The sequence below is a fragment of the Pteronotus mesoamericanus genome, unplaced genomic scaffold (assembly GCF_021234165.1).
Source record: "Pteronotus mesoamericanus isolate MK-2021 breed Mesoamerican mustached bat unplaced genomic scaffold, CSHL_Meso_final scaffold_36, whole genome shotgun sequence".
Classification (NCBI taxonomy): Eukaryota; Metazoa; Chordata; class Mammalia; order Chiroptera; family Mormoopidae; genus Pteronotus; species Pteronotus mesoamericanus.
In genome coordinates, this window is record NW_026555313.1 from 16,913,460 (window position 1) to 16,939,361 (window position 25,902).

Below are 25,902 nucleotides of genomic sequence, written 5' to 3' on the forward strand. Positions count from 1 at the left end.
ATTGTTTTTTTTAGAGACAAGGGCGGGGGGAGAGAGAGATATATGTAAGATAGAATTATCAATTAGATGCGTCCCATTTGTGCCCTGACCAGGCATCAAACCTTCCACCAAAGCATGTGCCCTGATGGGGAATCAAACCTGCAGCAACCTTTTAGTATACAGGACAATGCTCTAACCAACTGAGCCACCTGGGCAGGGCTCAGTGTTTTGGATTTCTGAAGTCAGGAATAAGATTGACCCAGCTCATCTGCTCATACTAGGCTATATTGCAGAGTACTTGTTGGCCGATTGGAAGGCTTCCCTTACATCAGGTGCTTATCCCACTCCAATCACCTGTAACAGAAGGAGCAGGTTGATATGATATGAAATATGACCACTTGTTTTCCCTCTGAATGATGTGGACTGGACAGTTACCCATCATAAGGGAAGGAGGCATAGAAGACACTGTGACTGACATGGCCAGTGTATTCCATATTCAATATATTTTCAAGTCCATCAAAATTATCTTCTAAACAGTTTTCAAGCCTGTATCCTTCTCTCTTTTCTTCATCTCAATGGTTTGATTCAAGTACTTATCTTATTTCACCTGTTGTGCCAACAACTTTGTGCTATCCTTTATCCTGCTCTCCCTTCCTTTTATTACCTGATTGGTTATATTATTGATTTGAAGTGATGAGCAATGGCTTCTGTTACCTATTGCAAAGAGTAGATACCTGAGCACTTTTGCCTATTGCATCTTGGTATTGAAGATACCAGGGAAGATACAATACAGCCCCTGATGGAACAGCGCTTCACTCATATAGAGAATAAACAGAACAAGATCAACTCCAATAGTCAGTGTCAGTCACCAATGCCCAGCAGGCCCTTCTCAATAGCTAATGCAGGGCCACTGACCCATATGTACCCATCTTGTGCTGGAGCAGAGGGATTCTGTCCCCTCCCCAAAGAGGACAGATATAGCAATGGTACCAAGTACCATATGGAACCCATGCTTAAACAGAGCAAAGGCATATACATTGAGTTTGAAACAGGGAAAGATAATCCCTTGCGGGGTGGTCAGTCCAGCAGATTGCAGGGCTCTTTATTTCAGTGAGGCAGTGTTCCAGGCTCAGGGCCCATTCTTATGCAGCTGAGTGGGGGGTTCAGACAGGGTGTGCATGGGACTGCCTTTCCCAACATTAAGGATATTTAAAATATCTCTTTATTTATTAAATAAAATGTATTTCTTGTTCTTAACTAAAATATTAGATGAATTCACCCTTTTATTTGTTCCTTAAAAAGAATCCAGAGAAAAACCAAATTAAGTTTTTTTTTTTACTTCCACATGATTACATTTTCCTCCTGGAGGATATTTCATTAGCCATGTCTTAGATGATTTTTAAAATATTTTATTATATAAAATTTTTTTATTGCATTTTTTCCATTGCCATTTTGTCCCCTTGTACCTTTCTTCCCACCCTTCTCCCAATCACCACACTGTTGTCCATGTCCATGAGTCCTTTTTCCTTTTTGTTCAATCCTGACACCCCCTTCCTCCCTGCCCCTTAGATGTCATCCTGCTCTCCATCTATGAGTTTGTTTCTATTTTGCTTGTTAGTTCAGTTTGTTCTTTAGATTCCACATATAAGTGAGATCATATGGTATTTTGTTGGGAACCATCCTGCCTGCTTTCAGGGACTGTAGAGGGCCCGGCAGGCGAGAGGGCCCCAAGGCTGCAGCTAAGCAAGGAGGCCTAGGGAAAATAGGCCACTGAGGAGACAAAACCTGTCCCCCTGGCAGGGGCACAACCCCTGCCTCCCTCACATCACCCTGCTTGGCCCTGAAGGATGGCTGTAGTCAATGACAGGTAAGACCCCTCAATGGCAGGGGCAACCTAAGACAGGCACAGTTGCATGAACCGTCAGGGAAGGACTTGGGAGACACGGAGAAAGGGGAAAAAAAGACCCTCACCCCTCGGCTTTGATATGGCTGGAGTCATCACTCTATCTGAAAGAAGTCTCCTTATCTCTTGGCAGCTCTGCGCTGCCTGCCTGGCTCAGGCTTGAAACAATAATGGGGACAGCCCTAGAGTGGATTGGGCGGTTCCCGGCAGGGTGGTGAATCAGGCCCAGAAGTAAGTTCCTGAAGCATGCTTTGTTTTTCCCTCAAAAACTATGATAACCGATTCCTGCTGGGAAGGAAATTTACATTATTCACATACCCCAACTTGAGGCAGATCTCTTGTGTTCCTTCAATTGTTATCTATGATCTCTATTTGTTTTCTGTAAACACAGCCTTTTGACATCAATGAGCTTTGCATCCATACCCCTGCACATATGGTTCTCAATAAAAACCACTTCAAGACAGGGGCTCGGGGCATTCTCCACTAGAGGGAATTTCCACCCCTTTCCCTGGCAGAATGAGAGAAAAGTGTCTGGAATGGCTTATTTTATTTCTCCATCCGTGACGACCCAGAGTATACTCTGCGGGTCAGAGCCCAGCTCCACCTCAGCATTTGTCTTTTTCTGACTGGCTTATTTCACTTAGCATAAGGTTCTCTAGGTCCATCTATGCTGTTGCAAAGGGTAAAATTTTCTTCTCTTTTACGGCTGAGTAGTATTCCATTGTGTAAATGTTCCCTAGTTGTTTTGCCCACTCATCTACTGATGGACACTTGGACTGCTTCCATATCTTGGCAATTGTAAATAACGCTGCGATGTACATAGGGGTGCTTGTGAATTTGAATTGCAGAAACCTCCTAATTGTCTGCTGGGCCCTAGTCCCATCTCAGCTTCAATCCATCTTCTAGATTTATTTTTCTGAAGCATATATCTGATCATGCCTCTGTCCTATTTAAAAAATTTAACATTCCTTTTACTCCTATTTTCTGCCATTTCCCCCTTGTGAGGTTTCTCCATTTACATTCCCTGCACTGGGCACTGGGCTCTCATCTGTAGGCTGATATTCCAGTTCACTAATTTAACTTTTGGTGCCAATCTCTGTCTGTCCATGTGATACAGTCTGATTATTTAAAAAGTGAACAATTCAGTTATTTAATGTGGTATTTTTCTTACTTCTGCCAAGCTATTGATTTAGCTGTCAGAGTGCTGAGTCCAAGCTCTGAGTCACTCTGACACGCTGCCCCTGGGGCAGGATTGTATTATAGTCATTTTTATCTAGTCCCTGCCCCTTCGCCCCTGTGCCCCAAGAAGACCAGCCCTGTGCTCTACCTGCTGGTGGTCAATAAATGCTTGTGTGCACAACAGCAACAGATTCTTTTCTCCAGCTACCTGGGTAAAGGAGTTAACAGAAGTATCCAAATAAAAATACTTAGTGTAAATTTATTTTTTAACTCCATGTTCATTTTAGATCTTTGTCTAAAGAGTTAATTTGAGAGAGACCTGAGGGTAGTCAGGGTGGTGCTTAAAGCACACAGCAGGGATTGATGCCACCTGGTGGGTGGTGGGGGTGGTGCATGGGATCAGCCACTGGAGTTTGAGGACTTCTCATTAGGATCAGGATGATTCCTTACTGGCAGGACACTTAGATTTTGGAAAAGTTAAGGTACAATAAACTGCACATATTTAAAGTATACAATTTGATAAGTTTTGACATGTATATACCTTTGAAACCATCACCATCATCAAGATCATGAACATATTTATCACCCCCATAGTTTCACTGTGCCCCTCCGTAGTCCCTCCCAACTGCCCTCCTTATCTCCCTATTCTCTCCTCAGGCCGCCAATAATCTGCTTTTGTCACCGTAGATTAGCCTGCATTTACTAGAATTTTATGCAAATTGAGTAGTATAGTATGTAGTATTTGGTAGGGGGGAAGGGGACTTGGCTTCTTTCATTCAATATAACTATTTTGAGATTCAGCCCTGTTGTTGCATATATCAGTAGTTAATTCTTTTATATTGCTGAGGAGTATTACATTGTATGGCTGTACCACAATTCATTTAATCATTCACTTGTTGTTTATTTAGATTGTTTATAGATTTGAGCCATTACAACTAAAGCTGCTGTGTACATTCATGTATAACTTTTGCTCTTTCATTTTCATTTTTCTTGGGTAGATACTTCAGACTGAAATGGCTGGTGATGAAATGGCTACATACGGTAAATGTCTGCTTAACTGTAATATTTTCATCATCAGTGGGAGCAAGTTCCAGTTGTCCCATGTCCCCACAATAGTTGGTGTGGTCAGTCTTGTTTATTTTAATGACTCCAGTAGGTATGTAGGGAGCCATTTAGAATTCAAATTTTAAACAAATTTAGTTTCCTGGGTCCCCTTTCACACCTAATAAATCATAACTTGGGGGAGGGATTGGAGTATTGTAGTTTTAGAAAGAGAACCAACTGATTGTCAGCCAGGTTTGTGAACCAACACTTAGGGCCACACTGTCTCCAGCTTCTTCAAAGTGATGCAGAAGGGCAAGGAATGGAGCCAGAAACAACCTTTTCTTCAGGATGAAATATGTCTGATTTGTAAGCTTGTGTTGGATTAGTCAACAATTACCAGAGCCCAAGCTGTCAGCTTAGAAAAACTCCCAATTAAAAGAGAAAAACCTTGATGTACCTCCTCTGGATGGCATGTTCTTATGCCATTGGAGGGAGTGATGCTGCACTGGGTGGTGAAACACTAGAATCTGAAGGAGACTCAGTGCTGCAACTGCGGGTGAGAATATCAACTGGTAAAGCTCCTATGGAAAACAGCATGGAGGTTTCTCAAATAATTAAAAATAGAACCACCTTTTATGATCCAGTAATTCCACATCTGGCTATATAGCAAAAAAAAAAAAAAAAAAAAAAAAAAAAAAAAGAAAAGAAAGAAAGAAAGGAATGAAAACAGGATATTGAAGAAATATCTGCACTCCCATCTTCATTGCAGCATTACTCACAATAGCTAAGACATAGAAACAAACTAAGTACTCACTGACAAATGAATACATAAAGAAAACGTGACGTATGTGTACACAGTGGAGTATTACTGTTGAAGCCTCAATTTCATCATTTGTGAATTGGAATTTTGAAGCTCTGATGAGATAATTTATGTAGATAAATTAATAAATAAATGTGAGATAGCTTACAAGCCATTTATTTGTAGTGGAAATAGCTTCCTTTACTAAGGGCCTACTCTGTGCTAGAAACTGTAACCCTTGCTATAATATTTTGAAATACTTATCATTAATTCTATTGCATAGATGAGGAAACTGAGGCTCATGGAGATTAAGAACCTGTTCAAGGTCACACAGCAGGTGGGCAGTGGAGCCCGGAGCTGTGTGTTAAGAGTAAGTCTACACTGCCCCTTGGCCTGGTTTCTACACGACAAGATACCGCTGGACCTTGGAGTCAGAAGATCACACAGGTTCTTCAAATATTGGTCAGAAACAACCTTTTCATGAGGATACACATTTTAGGCAATATTGAGACAGATGCCCAATGAAATATTTAGCAGGGTATAAAAACCCTGTGTCAAATCTTAGCTTTGGTCCAGCATTGAATATAGGAGATTCCAAAGTTGCTTCTGAGCCACAAACACTTTCAGGCTGCTTTATATATGAAGACTACTGGGTCTGACATCACAGGACCAGGGTTTGTGTACCAGCTTTGTCACTGCCCTAACTGCTCTGAACTGTCTTGTAATCTGTAAAATGGCTATAATGGTCTTTCTCGTAGCATAGACGTTACAAGTTTAAATGAGAAAATTTAATGAAAACACCTGGCAGATATCCTCCCTCCTTCCCTCCTTATCTCCCTCCCTCTGTTAAAAATTTAAAAAGATTTCCTGCAGAGAAGAGCAGAAAATTCTCCTGTATCATCTTTATTGGTTTCTGTTCCAAGTTCTCAAGTCTTTAGCTTCCACATAATTTTTCATTGGCCAGGTGTCCTGTGTTAATTACCTAAAAGCAGTTTTTCCTGTTATAAGATGGACAGATTCAGCCTTTTATACATTAATAGTACAGCCTTTTTTCTTTCTTTTGCTGATTACATATCTACCCTCTATTCTAGTTATGAAAGTTACACATGTTACTTCCTTCAAGGCCCCATCTCCAAATGCAGGCACATCAGAGTTTGTGGCTTCAACATAAGATTTTTGCAGGACACAAAACTTCAGTTCACAATATATGATATATACATATGTATACTTGATGTTATCTATAATAATTATTATGTTATATATGTAAAATTAAATACCATTCTTTAACCATTGATAGTACATCTTGAGTTTTTTTCCATGCCATTAAAATTCTTGGTAAAACTTCCTATTAACTGCCTAATAGAAGTGCCATTTTGTTTTTTTTAATATATATATATATATTTTTTTTTACCATACCTCTGTTGTTGAATTTTAGCTACTTCAGATATTCTACTAATATAAATAACATATTATATGTACATCTGTATATCTATTTTTAATTTTCTCTCTTTGAGATATCTAATTTAGGAAAGTGTTTTTAAATTTCTATGTATTTTTTTTAACCTAGACATTTTGTTATCAATTTCTAGTTTCATTATGTTGTCAGAGAATGTTGCTTACATAATAAATGCATTTAGGAACTTACTGGAGCTTTCTTTGTAGCTCAGTATCAACTTTTATAGATGTCTCACAGACACATGAGAAGAGTCATGTTTGGTGATTATAGGGTAGATCATTTGATGCATTTCTATTAATCCAATCTTATTAATTTTATTATTCATATACTTTGTCTTTCCTTATTTCTATTTTCTTACTCTATCAGGAAAGAGTGTCATTTAAGTATTCTACAATTATGTGTTTATCAATATTCCTGTATGTTTCCAACAATTTTTGCTCTTTATAGCTTGACGCTGATTTATTTGACATATAAAAATTTACAACTATTATATTTTCATGTGGATTGTAACTTTCATAAATATAAGGTGACATTTTATGTTTTGTTGAATGTTTTTTGCTTTCCAGAATTGAAATAGTCACTTCTGTGCTTGATTGTTCTGCAGTTGCCTGAAATATCTTTACTCATTCTTTTATTTCACACCGATTTTTTTTTTTTTTTGCTATTTTCCTTTATGTCTATTTCTTGTAGGAGTATAGAGTAAGACTTGAATATGTAGCACATTTGGAGAATATTTTTATTTTACTAGGGTAGTTAAGCTCCTTATATTTATTTTATGATTGATTTATTTGTTTTTATATTTGCCGCCTATTTTATGCTTCCCATTTTTATGCTTCTTTGCTTTTTATTTGTTTTCTATCTTGAGCTATATGGAATATGTTTTATATCCTTTTATATTCTTCAGTGATTTGGAAAATACGTCTTATTTTAAATTATGTTACTGATTACATTTAAGTATTAGAAACATTTAAATATGTACAGTACTTTAGAAAGTTTTATTGTGATATTAAAGAAAATGCATAAAATACATGTTTGGTATTAAATAATTATTAAGCAAATGTCTATATAAACACTATTTTTTATTTTCAACTTTTCTATATCTTTATGGTTTTGACACATTCTTGCAAGATTGATATAGCGAGGTATTTATGTATGTATATATGTATGTATTTATTTTTTGGCCAGAGGACAAGATATATTGAGGCGCCAGCTCTAGTTCCCTTTCTCCTGCAAAGTGTTGGTTCCCTGTAGACCCCCGCTCTGGCGGGTAGCGATGAGACTCACTTTGTGTGCAGCAAGGGCATCTCTGCGTGTGGTGGTAGGCACAGCTGGCCTTCACGATAGGCTTGTCAATGTGGCCACCTCCGGGCACCACACCGACCACAGCTCTGCTGGCTGAGGAGATGACCTTCCTGTAGCTGCGGGTAGTAGCTTCACTCCGATCTTTTTGGTCTCAGGGTTGTGGGAGATGACGGTGGCATAGTGCCCGGAGGTTTGGGCCAGTTCGCCCTGGTCATCAGGTTTCTTCTCCAGACGACTCAGGTTGGTGCCCTCAGGCACGGTGGCCACGGGGAGCACATTGCTAATGTTCAGCTGAGCCTTCGTGCCGCAGTGAAGTGGCCGGTGTGGATCCCTTCGCAGGCGATGAATAGCTCTGCCTGCTTCTCAGACCTGCATGGATCCGGGAAGACCACTTCACTAGGCGTGCGCTGTGGCCTGGGTCATGGGCAATACCCTAAATGATGCCCTCGATGTAGCCCTGCCACTCTGCGAAGTCCATGTCACCTGATGTGCGGCGCCCTTGCAGTGTTTCACGTGCGCGTGGAGCACGGAGCTGGCGCCCTCACTCTGCCCAGGGATCGCGCGGCCATGGCCAGAGTCTGCTGTCCAGCGCGGCTGGAAAAGGCGAGGTTTTGTTTATTTTTACTTTTTATTTTTGTTTTATTCTATTACTATTGTCCCAATTTTCCCTCCTTTGCCCTCATCTGCCTTGCCCATTCCCTGCTCCCACAGCCAATACCCACACCATTGTCAATGTCCCTCCAGCATGACTAGCTTTGATTTTATGTGGTGCAATAAATTCATTTACATTTATTGTAATTACTGATATGTTTTCATTTAAATCTACCACGTTATTTGTGGTTACCATTTGTTGGTCCTGTTCTATGTTTCTTTTACTCTCCTTCCATTAATTTGGATTTATGGAGGATTTTAAAAACTTTTTTTTCAGACAGTTTGGAAACATTTACTTTGTTTGTGTTCCTTTGGTGGTTACCTGAGAAATTATTATATGTGTACTTAAGTGACCAAAGTATGAAGTTAATTGATATCTTTAGTTTCCTCTGATAATATAAGACTATTTTAGTTTTTTTTTGTTTTTGTTTTTTTTTGTTTTTTTACCACACTGCTGGCCTATATGTACATTATTGTTGCCATATATTTTAATTTTTTTTTATTCCTTGAGACATTTAACACTAATGTTTTAGATAGTCAGTAATTGAATTTACCTATGTATTCACTATATTCTGAGTTCTTCATTTCTTCTTCCGTTTTAGTCCTTCTGTTTGGGATTACTTTCTACTTGAAGTACAGCCTTTAGAATTTCCATTGGTTGAGGTCTACTGGTGATTTCTCAGTTACTGTTGGTCTGAACATGCCTTTCTTTCTCCTTTATTTTTTAAAGATTCTGTTTTCTCTCTCATTTTTTAAACATACTTTTTTTTTTGGCCAGAAAGAGAATTCTAGGTGGACACTTGCTTCTTTTAGGTACACTGAAAATCACACTGTGACTTCTGAGTGTCACTGTTGCTGTTGAGAAGCTGGTTACCACTGTAACTATTGCTCCTTTGAAATAATCTGTCTTTTAGGATTTTTTATTTGATATTCTTCAGTTTATTTATGTAGGAACTGAGTGTGGATTTCTTTTTATTCATGCTTAGGATTTGTTTGGCTTCTTAAATCAGTGTATTGGTGTCTTTCATTAATCCTGGAAAATTCTCAGCCATTGTAACTTCAAATATTACCACAGCTCTATTCTCTCTCCATTTTCTTGCTGGGACTCTATTCTATGTTTTGAATCATTTCTTCTGTCTTACCTAACTTACAAGTTCTTTATTTAGTTCTTCATCATAATGTCTGTCAGCTGTTATATCCACCCATCCGTTGTTTTTATTCCAAGAAGTTCCTAAACATTCTATTTATTTAGAAAACATATGCTATAATTTTTTTATTTTTATTTTATTTTTTTATTTTTATTTTTTATTTTATTTTTTTGTTCCAATATATTTGTGTCCATTTACCCACCACGACTCTCTCCTGCCCCACCCACCCTTACCTCCCCTCCTTAATCCTTCCCCACATTCACTTCATCCATGTGTCCTTCACACCTGTTCCTTAATCTGACCCTTCCCTTTCCCCTCTCCACTAACTCCGTCCCTTCCTCCCTCCCATTCCTGTTGGTTTCTTCTTATTTTTCCTTTCTTTTTTTTTTTTAATTAATTTATTTTTTCAAATACATTTGTCTCTGCCTAACCCGCCCCCCCCCCCCGCCCCGCACCACTTTCCCTTGTTCCCTTCCTCCTTCCCTCCCTCAGCTCTTCCCCTTTGGTTGTGTCCATGAGTCCTTGCTAGATGTTCCTTGACTTCCCACTTCCCTTCCTTGTCCCCGCCCCCCCCTCCCTCCTTCCCTCTTGTCTCTGTTGATTTCTTTTCCTTTCAGTGTTGCTGGTCTTATTTTCCTTGCATCTTTGTATTGTTGGTTAGGTTCCACTTATAGGTGAGATCATATGGTATTTGTCTTTCGCCCCCTGGCTTATTTCGCTTAGCATAATGCTCTCCAGGTCCATCCATGCTGTCACGAAGTTTAGTAGTTCTTTTTTTTCTTTCTGCTGCGTAGTATTCCATTGTGCATATGTACAATAATTTTTTGATCCAATCATCTACTGATGGGCATTTAGGTTGCTTCCAACACTTGGCTATTGTAAATTGTGCTGCTATGAACATTGGGGTGCATAGGTTCTTTTGTATTGGTGTTTTGGTATTCTTAGGGTATAGTCCCAGCAGGGGAATCACTGGATCAAAAGGCAGTTCCATTTTCAGCTTTTTGAGGAAATTCCACACTGCTTTCCACAGTGGCTGCAGCAGTCTGCATTCCTAACAACAGTGTACTAGGGTTCCCTTTTCTCCACAGCCTCGCCAGCACCTGTTTGTGGATCTGTTTATGATGGCCATTCTGACCGGTGGGAGGTGGTACCTCATGGTGGTTTTGATCTGCCTTTCTCTGATGGCTAGTGATGCTGAGCATCCTTTCAAATGTCTCTGGGCCCTCTGTATCTCCTTCTTGGAAAAGCGTATGCCCAGGTCCTTTGCCCATTTTTTGATCGGATCATTTGTCTTCTTGGAGTGGAGTCGAGTGAATTCTTATTATATCTTGGAGATCAAACCTCTATCTGATGTATCATTAGCGAATATATTTTCCCATACGGTTGGCTCCCTTTTTATTTTGCTGATGTTTTCTTTAGCCATGCAGAACCTTCTTATTTTTATGAGGTCCCACTTGTTTATTCTTTCCTTTATGTCCCTTGCTTTAGGAGACATATCAGTGAAAAAATTGCTGCGTGGGATATCTGAGAGTTTCCTGCCAAAGTTCTCCTCTAGGACTTTTATGGTGTTGCGACTTAAATTTAAGTCTTTTATCCATCTTGAGTTTATTTTTGTGTATGGTGTCAGCTGATGGTCGAATTCCAATTTTTTGCATGTAGCCGTCCAGCTGTCCCAACAGCATTTGTTGAAGAGGCTATTATTGCTCCATTTTATGCTTCTGCCCCCTTTGTCAGATATTAGATGCCCATATAGACCTGGGCTTATTTCTGGGCTTTCTATTCTGTTCCACTGGTCTATGTATCTGTTCTTGTGCCAGTACCAGATTGTTTTGAGTATAGTGGCTTTGTAGTATAGTTTGATGTCCGGTATTGTGATCCCTCCTACTTTGTTTTTCTTTCTCAAAATTGCTGCAACTATTCAGGGTCGTTTATGGTTCCATATAAATTTTTAAAATGTCTGTTCTATTTCTGTGAAATACGTCATTGGTATCTTAATAGGGACTGCGTTGAACCTATAAATTGCTTTGGGTAGTATGAACATTTTAAGGATATTAATTCTTCCAATCCATGAGCACAGTATATGCTTCCATTTATTTGTGTCTTCCTTAATTTCTTTCTTCAATGTTGTGTAGTTTTCTGCATACAGGTCTTTTCCCTCCTTGGTTAAATTTATTCCTAGGTAATTTATTTTTCTTCTTGCTATATAGAATGGTTTTTTTTTTCTGATTTCTTCTTCTATTTCATTGTTGGTGTACAAAAATGCCTTTGATTTCTGAATGTTGACTTTGTATCCTGCTGTTTTGCCAAATTCACTTATTAGGTTGAGGAGTTTTTTGGTAGAGTCTACAGGGTTTTCTGTGTACACTATCATGTCATCTGCAAACAATGATAGTTTTAATACCTCCTTTCCTATTTGGATGCCTTTTATCTCTTTCTCTTGTCTGACCGCTGTGGCTAGGACTTCCAATACGATGTTGAAAAGAAGCAGTGAAAGCGGACATCCTTGTTGTGTTCCTGATCTTAGTGGGAAAGCTTTCAGTTTTTGCCCATTGAGTATGATATTAGCTGTAGGCTTTTCATATATGGCCTTTATTACGTTGAGGAATGCCCCATTTTTTCCCATTTTGCTGAGTGTTTTGATCATAAATGGGTACTGTACCTTATCGAATGCTTTTTCTGCATCTATTGAGATGATCATGTGGTTTTTGTCTTTTCTTTTATTTATATGATGTATCACGTTTACTGATTTGCGTATATTGAACCATCCCTGCATGCCTGGGATGAATCCCACTTGATCGTGGTGGATAATCTTTTTAATGTACTGCTGGATGAGGTTTGCCAATATTTTGTTGAGGATTTTGGCATCTATGTTCATCAGCAAAATTGGCCTGTAGTTTTCTTTCTTTGTAGGGTCTTTTTCTGGTTTTGGGATCAGGGTGATGCTGGCCTCACAGAAAGAGTCTGGGAGTCTTCCCTCCTCTTGGATTTTTTGGAATAGTCTGAGAAGGACAGGGGTTAGCTCTTCCTTAAATGTTTTGTTAAATTCTCCTGTGAAACTGTCCGACCCTGGGCTTTTGTGTGCCGGGAGTTTCTTGATGACTGCTTCAATTTCCCCAGCTGTTATCGGTCTGTTCAAGCTTTCTGTTTCTTCCTCCTTCAGTGTTGGAAGATTATACTTTTCTAAAAATTTGTCCATTTCATCAAGATTTTCAAATTTCTTGGCATATAATTGTTCATAATAGTTTCTGATGATCATTTGTATTTCTGTGGTATCAGTTGTTATTTCTCCTCTTTCATTTCTGATATTATTAATTTGTGTCCTCTCCCTTTTTTTCTTGATGAGTCTGCTTAAAGGCTTGTCAATTTTATTTATCTTTTCAAAGAACCAGCTTCTGGATTGGTTGATCCTCTGAATTGTTCTTTTTGTCTCTATGTCATTCTGTTCTGCTCTAATTTTGACTGTTTCCTTCCTTCTACTTGCTCTGGGATTTATTTGTTGTTTCTCCAGTTCTTGAAGTTGTAGTGTTAGGTCTTTTATTTGAAATGTTTCTATCTTTTTTAGGTAAGCCTGTATTGCTATGAACTTCCCTCTCAGGACTGCCTTTGCTGTGTCCCATAGGTTTTGAACAGTTGTCTGTTCATTTTCATTTGTTTCCCGAAATTTTTTGATTTCTTCTCTTATCTCATTATTGACCCATTCATTGTTTAATAGTGTACTGTTCAGTCTCCATGAGTTTGCAAGTTTTTGAAGTTTCTCTTTGAGGTTGATTTCCAGTTTCAAGCCCTTGTGGTCCGAGAAAAAGAATGGTATGATTTCAATTTTTCTGAATTTGCTGAGGTTTGCTTTGTGTCCTATCATGTGGTCTATCTTTGAAAAACTGCCATGAGCATTTGAAAAGGATGTGTGTTCTTCTTCTTTGGGATGTAAGGTTCTATATATGTCAGTTAAGTCTCTTTGATTCAGTGTGTCATTCAGCACCACAATATGTTTATTAAAGTTTTGTTTGGAAGATCTGTCCATTTTTGACAGTGGGGTGTTGAAATCCCCTACTATCAGTGTGTTGCTGTCTATATCTTTTTTGAAGTCATCCAACAATTTCCTTATAAACTTGGGGCCTCCTATATTAGGAGCATATAAGTTTACAATGTTGATGTCTTCTTGATAGATTCTTCCTTTAAGTATTATAAAGTGCTCCTCTGGGTCTCTTTTTATGGCCTTTTTTTTGCAATCTACTTTGTCTGATACAAGTATGGCAACCTCGGCCTTTTTCTCTTGCCCATTTGCTTGGAATATTTTTTTCCATCCCTTTACTTTCAATCTGTGTAGGTCTCTTGCTCTGAGGTGGGTCTCTTATAGGCAGCATATGTGTGGGTCATGTTTTCTTATCCCCTGAGCTACCCTGTGTCTTTTGATTGGGGCATTTAGTCCATTCACATTGAGAGATATTACTGATAGAAACTTACTCATCTTTTCTCTTTCTACCTGTGTTCCCCTTTCTCTCGTTCTTTTCCTTCATCTTCTTAAGCCAGTCCCCTTAGCATATCTTGGAGTGCTGGTTTGATAGAGATGTATTTTTTAGCCTTCTCTTGTCTGGGAAACTCCGTATTTCCCCTTCTATTTTAATGGAGAGCCTAGCTGGGTAGAGCAGCCTTGGCTGTAGGCCCTTGCTTTTCATGACTTGGATTATTTGTTGCCATTCCCTTCTGGCTTGTAGTGTTTCTGTTGAGAAGCCAGCTCCTAGGCGTATCGGGGGGCCCCCTTGTATGTTACTTTCTCCTTCTCCCTTGCTGCCTTGAGGATTCTCTCTAGTCTTTGATAGTTGCCATTTGAATGATGATGTGTCTTGGAGTGGACCTCCTTGAGTCCCTCTTGAGTGGAGTCTTCTGTGTCTCCTGGATCCATGAGAGCCTTTCTCTGCTCAAATTTGGGAAATTTTCCATCATTACTTTTTCGAGGAAGTTCTCTATCCCTTGCTCCTCTTCTTCTCGTTCTGGTATCCCTATTATGTGGATATTAATGCATTTCAGGTTGTCCCTCATTTCCCTAAATGCCTCTTCATTCTTTTTGAGTTTTTCCATTTCTTGTTCTTTCTGGGAGCTTTTTTCTACTTTATCCTCCATCTCACTGATTCGATCCTCGGCTTCATCCAGCCTGCTTTGGATTCCTTCTACTGTGTTCTTCAATTCAGAAATGGTATTCTTCATATCCTCTTGTGTCTTCTTGATAGTTTCTATGTCCTTTTCCAGGTTGATATAGTTTGTTGTAAGATCCTGATAGTTTTTCTGCAGGTTCTCATAGTTATCTTTGAGCTGGCTGAGCTCATTGAGCTTCCTTAGAACCATTTTTTTGAATTCCATATCTGATAGTTCCCTTGCCTCTATTTCATTGAGCTCTCTCTGTGGGGAGTCCCCTTTCCCACTCATCTGGGGGGAACTTCTTTTTCTTCCCATTTTTGTGAGAGTCTGTTAAGTAATTTACTTACTTATTTATTTTTGCTTCTGCTTCAATCGGGCTGTCTAGATTTCCTGACTTTGTGGATTAAACATCTATGGTAGTAGGTGGGTCTTTTTATTTATTTATTTATTTATTTATTTATTTATTTATTTATTTATTTTCCCCTTTACTTTTCTTTCTGGGCCGGCCTCTGATGATGTCAGTTGTTGACCCTATATGACCTTGGGTTGTTTGATTGAGCCTTCCAGGAGTCTACTGTCTGTGTCTGACTCCTGCTTGGGGCAGCTCTCTGATTCCTTCAGTCAGTGATGGACTCTTTTTTTGGGATCACTCTACACTCTCACACTGGCTCCTTGAGCGCGCACCCCAGCCTGCCAAGATCCCCCGCCTGCCTGGGCTCACACGTACTTGCCCCCAGACCCGGGGACTTATTCACGACCTCACATACTCGTCTGGCCTCCCTGGCCGGTGAGCTCCCCGGCACTGGTCAGTTTAGGGTCTTCTATTGTGTGTTTTCCCCGCTTTTGGCTCTTTGGGTGCGTCGCTTGCCCTCGCCAAATGGAGACTACGGAAATGGGAAGTCAGCTCCAGGACTCTCCGGTTAATCCTGTCTCCGGTCTCTCCTCCAGGGACTCTGCGCAGCTCTGTGACCCCTTCGACTTGGGATCTACTAATTCTGTGAGCCTCTCCGCAAGTGTGCGCGCTCTCGAGGGGTGGGCGGGTCAATTTACGCCTGCCCTCGCCACTCTGTGTACTCTACTCCCTCGCAGGCCATATCGGTGCCAATCTGTGGGAGGCCTTGACGGCTAGTGAAGCGTTCGCCAGACCGCGCGGGTCACACACACGCTCGCCAACTCTCGCCGGCCACTCGGTGCAAGTGTGTGCGCCTGCACTGGGTGGTTTGGGGGTGTCTGTGTGTGCTTTTCGGCTTTTGGCTCTTTCGGGGTATGGCCTCTTCCTGCACAGTGGAGACTACACAGGGAGAAGGAGTTGGGACTCCCTGGTTCCTCCTCCCGTTCTTTCCCCAACACCTCTGTCTCCAGTCTCTCCTCAGGGGTCTCTGGGCAGTTCTGTGACCCCTTCGGCCAAGGATCCACCACCTGTGCGGACTGCGTTTCAATCGCGGGCAGTCTGGTTCGTGTGCGCCTGGCTTCTGCCTCTTTGGGGTCGTGTCTTTCCAGCCCACAATGGAGACTAAAGAACGGGGAGGGAGTCAGGACTCCCCGGTTCCTCCTCCCATTCTTTCCCCAACGCCTCCATCTCCAGTCTCTCCTCAAGGCTCTCCCAGCCAGTCTGCACTCAGCCCCCCAGCTCACATGCACAAGCTGTGTGTGGAGCGCACAAAAGGCAGGTTAATTGATTCCCGTATGCCTGAGCGAGATGGTAGCTGCAGGGTGGGAAGTGCGTTATCACCCGGGCTCCACCGGCCGCCGAGTCAGTTCTCTTCACAAAGTTTTCCTCACCAGTCTTTTCCCAGACACCAGCCCACCCTGCTGCTGCCTCTACCCAGAGATCAAGGAGGGTGGCTGCCACTGCAATTTTTGCGTTGGCCCTTTAAATGTCTCTTTGCATCCTCAGCCACCTGTCTCTGGCAGAGAGCTCCCCTAAGCGTTTTGGGGTTGCTTTTTGTCTGTATTTTCTTGGTTTTAGCTGCTGTAGTTTAGGGGTCCCTGTTTATGATTCAGACCCATTCTTCTCGGGGGAAGCTAACTGGCCATTTCAATGTCCCTCTGGTGCTAGTGCCCGTGGGCATCCAGCCCACCCTCTGGAGCCTCCACTGCACTTCTCACCCGTTGGGATGTGTGAGAGTCGAATCCACTGTCCGCGGCTCCAAGGCTCCTCTCCCACTATCGTTCCATTGTTTTCCAGGTGATTACTCCACTATTTAGTTGCAATTCCAGTTTGGTCTTGGGAGGAGGTCAGAGTGACTCCCATTCACTCCTCCGCCATCTTAATCTCCATATGCTATAATTTTTATAGTTTCCTTGCAGAGATTTATTGCAGATATTTAAAACTTGTCTTTCATTCTTTAAATATAGAAAGGTGACTATATTTTATCTAGCCAGATAATTCTAGTACCTGAAGTCTTTGTGGATCTGTTTCTGCTTTTTGTTGTCTCTGCTGGTTCTCTTTCCTTTAAATGTTTTATTATTTTGACTGTATGAATATCATTGCCCTCAGATATTATTTTTAGATACTGTTTGAGACATAGCATGAGGTGCATTCTTAAGAGAGGACTTATTTTTACTTCTGCATGCTTAGGGGAACTACCAGACTAGAACCAGGTTAAATTAAATTCATGCCATGTGTTTTTGCTTTTTTTTTTTTTTTTTTTTTTAATTTCCAACCAAATCATGTGAATTTCAGCTACAAATCTACTTAGGAGCTGCTTGTGTTTGTAACTTCTCAGGTAAGTTTCTGTGATCAGTGCCAAAGCAACTTTCCTGCTAGTGTTCTGGGGTGGCGGTAAGTGATTGTTTACTCCTAGTTCACCCTTATATTAAAAATACAGTCTTTTAGGATCTGATTTTTGTGTGGGAAGGGTCTCTGGATAAATGTTGATGTGACATCTGCCCCTTCGTCTAGTTCAGGCACTGATGTCAAAAGTGAGGCTCATGTTTGCGGAGATAGAGAGACACCCTCAGAACAAAGACTGCTTTATTGTTCTGTTTCACTGACTGGGCTTCCAACCCCACTTATATTTGGCCAGTTACTTCCCTGGCCTGTTGTCAGGCCTTCTTTGCCTTTAAAGAGATTTAGTAAATACATTTCTGGAATTTTTAGTTGTTTCCAGCAGGACTGTTGGCCCAAATTATTAGCCCATTATAAAACATTATTATTTTTACATTGTATGTCTTCTCTTTCAAAAAATTATTTCTGACATTTATATTAGTTTGCAATCATATTTACAGCAATTCAGATTTATATTTAGAAGACTTCAATAGTCAGGAAGTAACTTTCCCCATTCTTAGTTATATAGCTTATAAAAATATTTAATAGACTTTATTTTTTAGAGCAGTTTTAGGTTCACCGCAAAAGAGCAATACATTTGTCACAGTTAATGAACCTGCATTGACACATTACTAGCATTCAAAGACCATAGTGTACATTAGGGTTTACTGCTGATATTTATATTCTATGATTTGTACAAATGTATACTCCTATGTACCTACTATCACAGTACCATGCAGAGTATTTTGACTGCCCTATAAATTCTCTGTGCTCCACTAATTCATCCCGCCTTCTTCCCTAACTTCTGTCCATCACTGATCTTTTTACTGTTGCTGTAGTTTTGCCTTTCCCATAATGTCCTATGGTTGGAATCATACAGTATGTAGCCTCTTCAGATTGGCGTCTTTCACTCAGCAATATGTTTTTAAGTTTCCTCTATGTCTTTTCATGGCGTGGTAGCCCATTTCTTTTTAGCACTGAATAATATTCCTTTGTCGGGATGGACCATAGTTTATGATTCCATTCATCTACTGAAGGACACCTTGGTTGCTTTCAAGTTTTGGTGATTATGAATAAAGCTGTTATAAACATCAGTGTGCATTTTTTGTGTGTGTGGACATAAGTTTTCAACTGCTTGAGTATATACCAAGAAATGTGATTGCTGGATCATGTGATAAGAGTATGCTTAGTTTTTGCACATATATTTTCTCCCAGTTGGTTGCATGTCTTCTCATTTTCTTGACATTGCATTTTTCGGAGAAGTTTTAATTTTAATTCCAGTGTACTCTTTCTTTTTTCCATGGGTCGTGTCTTTGGTGGTGTATCTAAAAAGTAATCCCCATATCCAAGGTCATCTAGGTTTTTCGCCTTTTTCCTATGTTATCTTCTAAGGGTTTTATAGTTTGCATTTTACATTTAGGTATGTTATCCATTTTGAGTTAATTTTTGTGAAGGGTAAAAGGTCTATGTCTATATATTTTTGTTGTTGTTGTTGAAGATTAGTTGATTGTACTTATGAGGGTCTTTTTCTGGGCTCTCTATTCTGTTTTGTGGATACATTTGTCTATTCTTCTGCCAATACTACACTGTCTTGATTACTGTATTTTTATAGTAATTCTTGCAGTTGGGTAGTGCCAGTATTCCATCTTTGTTTTTTTCCTTGAATATTGTGTTGGCTATAAAGTTTAAAGTATACATTTTAAAATAAAAATAACTTGCTGGGGTTTTGATTGGTGGTATAGCATTAAAACTATAGGTCAAAATGGGAAGAACAGATCTGTTGTCAATGTTGAATTGTCCTGTCCGTGAACACCTCTTCACTTATTTAGTTCCTCTTTGGTGTTGTCATCACAATTTTCTAATTTTCCTTAGCTCTTGTGCATATATAGTTTTTAGCTTTATACCAAAATACTTACTTTTTGAAGGTGCTAATGTATATGGTATTGTGTTTTTAATTTCAAATTCTCTTTTCATTCCTGATACATAGGAAATTGAATTTTGTATATTAATCTTGTATCCTACAACCTTGTTGATTCTTTTGGATTTCTACATAGATGATCATGTCATCTGTAAACTAAGAAAGTTTTCCTTTAGTCTTCTCAATTTGAATAGTTTTTATCTCATTTTCTTGTCCTATGCATTAGCTAGGATGTTACATATCTTTAAGTATATATATATATATATATATATATATATATATATATATTTATTGTTTAGGAAAGGGAAATAAAGGAGTATATTTTCTAAATTCTTGCATACTCCCTGTGTCTCTGTGGGAGCAGAGGCCTTCAAGGAGACCACAACATTGTACAGCTTCTCTCTTTGCTAATCCTGCCTCCCCCTTTCCCCTGGATTTGCTCCTGGGAGCACTGTCTAAGAACAGTCCTGCTCCTGGCTCTACCCAGCGCCTGCTTTCTGAGAGCACACCCTGCTGCCCGGAGGAAGCTGGGAGGCCCATTTTCCCCTAGACAGTGCCTGGCCTCATCACCTATTTCACACTCCGGCTCCACTGACCTGCTGAGTAGCAGAGGCTCCTCCTGAATTCAAGCAATAGGTTAATGCTAGTCTTAGTTTTTACAGTTTTCAGATGTCTTTGATTTTTTTCCCCTGTGGTTTTATATTTTAAGGTCAAAAGAGGGAAGGTCTGAGTTAGGACAGCCAGCCAGACAATATTTTAAATATTGCTCCTTTCTTTATACCCTTTCATGAGGATGATTTATCATAAAAGAGGATTTACATAGCCCTTTCTGCACTTGAAGTCTGAAAAAAAAATCCACCATATTAAGGCAACACAGTGATGGGGAAAAAGGCTTGATTGGGCATTTGGAGCTTCATCTCCTGGCCCCTGTTTCTTAAAAAACTTGCAGGAGAAACATGCATTGCAGCAATGGAGGCAACATTCAGTCTTGAGTTACTCCTTCCTAAAGTCTGGTGATCTTATTCCCACAAAGACAAAGAGGAAAAGGAAGGGACATGTATTGCAAATGTGAGGGAGGTGGAAGGAGCCCTGAGGTCTTGGCAAACGACCTTGTAAAACTGCCTTGCGTGTAGCTGGGATACCAGCCCTCTAGGGTGTTCTTCCCATCCTTAGAAAGTGACGCAAACACTAGAAGTGCTCATAACCCATCTTCTATTTCCAGGAAAAAAGCATGTGAAGTCAGGGTATGAGCCTGACTACCCTGAAGCTCCTGGAAGCCAGAATGAAGAGGAGTCAATTTCTGGGTTTTGTGTAAGATAGGGCAGTTTCAGGGTGTGGGGATATGTCCACTCTTCAGATAAAAGGTGGTGGCCTGGGAATCATTGAAACTTGGGGAGTAGCAGAAAGCAAGTAAGGGTTTCAAATCAAATGTCAGTAAACTGGCAGGTGGAAACCAGAAGCATAAACCAGAGAGAATCCTTGAGGCAAGAATGTACAGGGAGAAGAAACTTTAGAGGGCCATATGCAGGGGAAAGCTTGTTGTGCCAAGCTCTTTGGAGAGGAAGAAAAGAGAGACGAACTGAAAGGGGCCCTTGACAAAAGCAGAGGTGGGAAAACAGTACCCGCATGAGAAAGCACATGAAAAAACTGTGTGTGATGATGTAAACTGTGTTTTCACTGTGGCAGCATCTGCCTGAGGGCAGAGGGGGCTGTAATTGAAGTTCCAGAAGCATAGAGACATTTAGTGGAAGATTAACTCGGGAGAGCATTGTGTTTGTAGAAGAAGCAAGGCAGCTGGCCTGGGGGTGGGCACAGTGCTGGGTGCTCTGGCTCCTCACCACTGCGTGGGAACTAGGCCAAAGCTCTTTGCTTTGTCCTTACAGGAAGATGCTGGATTCTTCCTTAACCACTAAAGGCAAACACTTTCCTCACAGAAACACCATACCCAAGCTCACTAGTAAGTAGGGAATATATCCACTTGGGGACTGATGTGTCCCACTCCTCTTGGAAGTCGTCAGTTGTGTCCTGGAGCAGGGCTGCTTGCTGGTTTCTTGAGATAAAAAATAGCAGATGACTGTACAGATGGATGGATGAATGGATGGATGGGTGGGTGAGTGTTTATGGTGGCCACGCAGAGGTCACCGTGAGCCTTGGTGGGCACTGTCATTGCAAGGGCAGCCCCTCCCTGCCTGCTGCTTGGTCCGGGTCTCCAGGCTGTCCAGGGGCTCCTTGGGCAGCGACCCCTGCCTCCGTCCCTGTGTCTGCTTCCTCTGGAGCAGCAGGGGTCAGCCTCTCTCCATCCTGGGGTGGGAGTACAGGCTGTGGATGCCTGGAAAAGTAGCAGGTTGGATTTTTATTCATTCACACACCAAGGAAAGCTGAGGGCAGTTGGGGAAAGCTTTTTTGGGCCTTCACTACCATTTCTGTACCAGGCTTAGGGCTTCTTATGACAAACCTAGACATCAACAGGTCTGGTTCCCTGATGCACACACATACTGCCACAGAGTTTTCTGGTGAGGTGACAGTTACATGCTGTGCCAGAACTTCTTTTTGTAGCTGGCTCCTCTGGCGGCCTGGGTCCTCCCTCTGCTTCTCCCAAAAGCACAGAGGCTGCTGGAGCAGGCCTTGCCTGATACCTTCCTGCCTGGCATCCAGACCAGCATAGGAGGCCCTGTAGTGGCCCGGGCAGGGCTGCCAGTCCTGGGCACAGATCTCTTGTGCTGGCGCTGGACAGGTGCATGCTCTTCTCTCTTCTTGTCTTGGGGCAACTCACCTACCCTGGGGCAGAAGAGGAAATTAAACAAACCGCTATTATAGGTTCATTTTGATTGAACAGGGAATTCCATCTGTATACAGTAGAGTAATATAGGCAATAACCAAGTTCATTGTAAACATATTTTCTTAAGATGGAAATCTCCTGGTTTTATGGAAAGATTTGATATTGGTGCCACTTGGCCCATGTAGTTTGTGATTATCAGAAAGAACAGATGGACCTTCCACATCTGCCCTTAGGGGAGCTGAGAAAGGTACTCCTGCTTTCCACTTTTAAAAATGTAAATGTCTGGGAAGGATAATATATTAAGCTATAATTTGCATTAACTTGAATTAATTTATCAGGTTAACACTAGTCTCCTATGAGTACTTAGAAAAAGTGGAAATTGGTTTTGATTAGTGATGGGGAGGGGAGCGATGGAGGCCAGCTGGGAAGGCAGGGTAAGTGTGGCCCCCACAGGGGACCGGCCTGAGGGCACTGGCTGTCTGGTCGGGGACAAGGTAGACAGCAAAGAGCTGGGGCACTGGAGCCAACCTAGCAGTTGTTTTTTAGGGACCAGCCTGTCAATCGTACACATTTAACCAGTGCTTTACTTGGTTGTCCCCTACTGTCCACATCTGTTTCCTCTCTTTTGCCAAAGCTGAGCCTCACCTGTCTTTGCACTAGTTCTTTGGACTCTTTTTATGCACACAAGTAGCAATAGATTTAAGCCAAGGCCTAAGTCATTTTTATGGAAAGGCAGGGTGGCTGGCTTGTTTTGTTAAATTCTGTTGAAATGAAGAGTGCAACCCAAGCTTCTGTGAGCTCTAGCAGATGGAGGAACAGATAAGTCACTTGTTTTTCTCTAGCTCATGTTTGCACCTGCTAATGCAGGGCCCCCCACTCTACCCAATTGTCTCACTCAGTGTTAGGTTGATAGAGAATGTTGCCATGCAACAGCCCTTGATTTTTCCAGGGGAAAATCTACAAGAGGCCCCTATTTGCTTAGGGATGGGGGGGATAACACAGCTTTTGTGACTTGGCAATGTTTCCTTTCCTATTTTCCCTGGATAGTGCTGGCTCCTGGGGAAGCAGTAGCTGCATAAAGGGCGAAGGAGCTTCCTGGGAAAAGAGACTTGGCCCCAACCCTTTTAAAAGGAGCCCCGGTCCTCCTTTGGAACTGTTCTTATCCTGATCACTGTTGCGCTGTGCAGCAGCCGGACAGGGTGGGGGAGCGCCGCGGGTCGTTGCTAGTCCCGGTCCCGGCTGCAACTGCCAGCGTCGCGTCGAGGGTGGGACAGAGCACGCCGCGGGAGCGCAGCGCTCCCTGAATCCCAGGGAAACCGTCCGAGGCCCGCTGAGAGGGGAGCAGGGCTCTGAATTCCGCAGAGGCAGAGCGCGTTGGAGGTTGTCACAGATGAGGGGAATAAACATTCGTCATCACAAACACTTCTCCGTTTGCCAGGAGAGGGAACAGTGGCACTTTCCTCTTAGTGGAGAAGTCCTGAGTCCGTTTCTCCAAAGGCTTTTATTGAAAAGGTTATCAGTGGGGTTAGGTTAACAGGAATGCACAGGTTATCTCCTTACATCCATATGTTAATGTTCACTGAGAATGGGTGATGTTTTGAAGAAAAGAAATGGCAGGAACACACCGATTTACATGGGTCTGAAAGGAGACTGGTAAACAAGAGAGACAGCTAAACTTGAGAGCATAGTAAACATAAGAGTGCCCAAGGGTATAGGGGTAGGGTCTGTGAATAATGTAAATTTCCTTTCCAGCACGGGCTGGCTAGAGCTTTTGAGGGAAGAAAAAAGCACACTTTAAAGAATTTACTTTTAGGCCTGATTTTCCCAAGAACTGCCAGATCTAGTTTAGGGCTTGTCCCTGTATTGTTTCAAGCCTAAACAAGGTGGGGGTAGGGAGCCGCCAAGAGACAAGGAGACCACCTTTGGACAGAATGAGGACTCCGGCCATGTCCACGCCAAGCTGAGAGGTGTGGGCCTTTTTGCCCTTTCTCCCTGTCCCCCAATTTCTTGTCTGTTACCCATACCAGTTGATGTCTGTCTTAGGTCACCCCTCCATTGAGGGGTCTTACCTGTCATCAACAAGTGACCATCACAGGGCAAAGCAGAGAGGCAGGAGCTACGCCCCTGCCAGGGGGGACAGGCTATGTCTCCTCAGGAGCCTGTTTCTCCAAGGCCTCCTGATTATTTCCAGCTGTGGGGCCCTCCTGCCTGTCGGCAGAGTTACACCTTCTGAAACCAGACAGGGCGTTTCCCAACAGATCACTAGTAAGACATTTGCCAAATACAGTGGTTTAGTTCTCTTTCTTGTCTTGACTTCTCAGCAGCATTTGAAATATTCAATCTCTCCCTTCTTTGTTATAAACATTACTTTATTCCTACATAAGATGTGGAAAGATCAGAATGAGGTCACCCTGTTTACGGCTGGACATGTTACTTATAGAGTTGAAGCCCTCTGCCTCTCCCACTCTTCAATTATTTAAAAAAGCTTCTTGCTTCCAGGGCACCACACCTAGTTTTTCTCCCACGTCACGGGAAGTTCCTTTTCTTACTCATTTGCCTCTTAACCTCTAACCCAACTCAATCTTTGGACTTTTTTTAATCTAAAGACCCTCAATAAAGGGTCACATTCAGTCCATGGCTTAAATATTGTATATATGCTGATGATCTCCAAAAGTTACCTCCGTGAACCCGACCTTTCACTGCAATTCTAGATATCTGTCTCTGCATGTCTGTCTCACAAAACCAAATGCTTGATTCTGTATCCCATTGTATCTTCCCCAAACTACACCTCTCACAGGTCCCTCTGTTGTAGTAATGTGTCACCTGGATGTAGTAATGTGCCACCTGGATGTAGTAATGCGCCACCTGGTTGTAGTAATGTGCCACCTGGTAGTAGTAATGTGCCTCCTGGTTGTAATAATGTATAACCTGGTTGCAGTAATGTGCCACTTGGTTGTAGTGATGTGTCATCTGGCCAAATCCCAGCACTTATGCTTGATGCTGCTCTTACTCTTTCACTCTTTGTCTAATGATCAGCAAGTTCTGTCAGTGCTGCTTTAAAATTTATCCCGAGCCTGACTAGGTATCTTCTCCACCAGCCCAAGTTGCCATCATCCCTCCTATACATCCGCTATTTCCTCCTAAATGGTCCCCCAGCTCACCCTCCTGGTTTCCTCTAGGAGATTTTCCTCTTAGTGGCCAGAACAATTCTTCTTTTAAATGGAAATCAGGTCACGTGTCCTTCTTTTTCAAATTCCTCTGATGTTTTCCATCAAACCCCCAATGAGAGCCATACTCTACTGTGGTGCATGTGACTTGATGTGATTTTCATTCTGCTTATGTGTCTGACCTTATTTCACAAAGGCCCCTGGGATAACTTTGCTTCAGCTGTCCTGGCCCTTAAACGTGCCAAGCGTGCTCCCACCTGAGGACCTTTGTACTTGCTCTTCCCTCTGCTTGAAATGTTCTCTCCTTAGATTTGGCATGGCTGACCCCTCCCTTCCTTCCAGTTGTTCTGTCCTTTCCTTTCTCAGCAGGTATCCTGGCCTCTGTGTAACCCTGCTCCCTGTCCCAGTCACTCTCTATCCCTACTTTGCTTTGATGTTTTTGTACCTCTGTCAATTTGTTTATTTCCTGTCACTGCTTTCTCTGTCAATGTAAACTCTAAGTGCTTAAAAGAGTGCCTAGCATAAAGGAGATGCTCAATAAATATTTACCGAATAAATAATAAATAAACGCAAGAAAAGTGAAAAACTCCAAAAGTCTGAGTACACTCTTAATGTACCTTTCTTGGTACAAAAAGATAGTACCAAGTATTCTGATTTTAAGTAAATAGCAG

At 41.6% G+C, this 25,902-nt stretch overlaps 1 pseudogene; it reads right to left on the minus strand.

The window, feature by feature from the left end:
* Positions 1 to 7,572: 7,572 nt before the first annotated feature.
* On the minus strand, positions 7,573 to 25,034 carry LOC129086134 (60S ribosomal protein L8-like; annotated as a pseudogene).
* Positions 25,035 to 25,902: the final 868 nt, after the last annotated feature.